Genomic DNA, 1,037 nt, shown 5'->3' with positions numbered 1-1,037 from the left:
TGGCAGGATGCTGTTGTCAGATGGCTGCATTGTGCAGAAAGTGGCCTAGGAAGTGTGATGAATTAGAGATGCGTGTTGTGAACCCTGGGCAACCACTGATAATATGAGAGACAGACAGAGACAGACACGAGAGAAAAGAAAAAACGTAACTCTAAAAAATACTCAGTCCAAAGGAAGGCAGGAAACTTGGTTTTAAAAGGAATACAGAGCAGACGGCACAACTAGAAAAGAAACCAAGGTGGGAGACATAAACCCAACCATATCATCAATTTCGTTAGTAAATACCAATTACAAGGCAAAGATTTTCGCAGTGGATAGAAAATTAAGACCAAAGTATACACCATCTATAAGAAAGACATTTCTTAAAGACACGGGTGGGTTAAACTAAAAGGCTGAAAGAAGATATACTATGAAAACTAATCATAAGGAAGACAGAGTGGCCACATTAATATCAAAGTTGATTTCAGGATGAGGAATGTGACCAGGGACAGAGGTGAACAGTCATTCATCCAAAGACTGAACCCCACGAGTACAGGCCTCTACGAACACAGCTTCAAACTACATGAGGCAAGAACTGATAGAACAGACAAGAGAAAAGGAGAAAGAGACAAATCCAGGATTGTGACTGGAGACGTCAACACTCTTCCTTCAGGAACCGGAGTGAACAGGGAGACAATCAGGACGGACAGAGAAGATGTGAAAACACTCGACCTCTGGCCGAGCTCACGGAGCACCACACCCAGCAGCAGCAGGATGCTCTTCAGTGCACAGGGCAAGTTCACCAGGGTAGATACAGGCAGATAGTAAACAAGTCTCGATGTATATAAAAGGGCTAAACTTATGCAGAATGTATCTCCTGACCACAGTGAAATAAATTAGAAATCTAACAGAAAGAAAACTGGAAAAACTGGTAACAACTAACTGGTTGGAAATTAAGCAATGTCTTTTTTTTTTTTTTTCCTTTTTTTGTCTTTTGTACTGACTGGTAACGGGATCGCAACCCTTGGTGTCGCGCCCGTACCGGGGACCGGCAACGG

The sequence above is a fragment of the Galeopterus variegatus genome, unplaced genomic scaffold (genome assembly GCF_000696425.1).
Source record: "Galeopterus variegatus unplaced genomic scaffold, G_variegatus-3.0.2 Scaffold848, whole genome shotgun sequence".
NCBI lineage: Eukaryota > Metazoa > Chordata > Mammalia > Dermoptera > Cynocephalidae > Galeopterus > Galeopterus variegatus.
The sequence above is the reverse complement of the archived record's forward strand: the minus strand, read 5'-3'. Positions refer to the sequence as shown.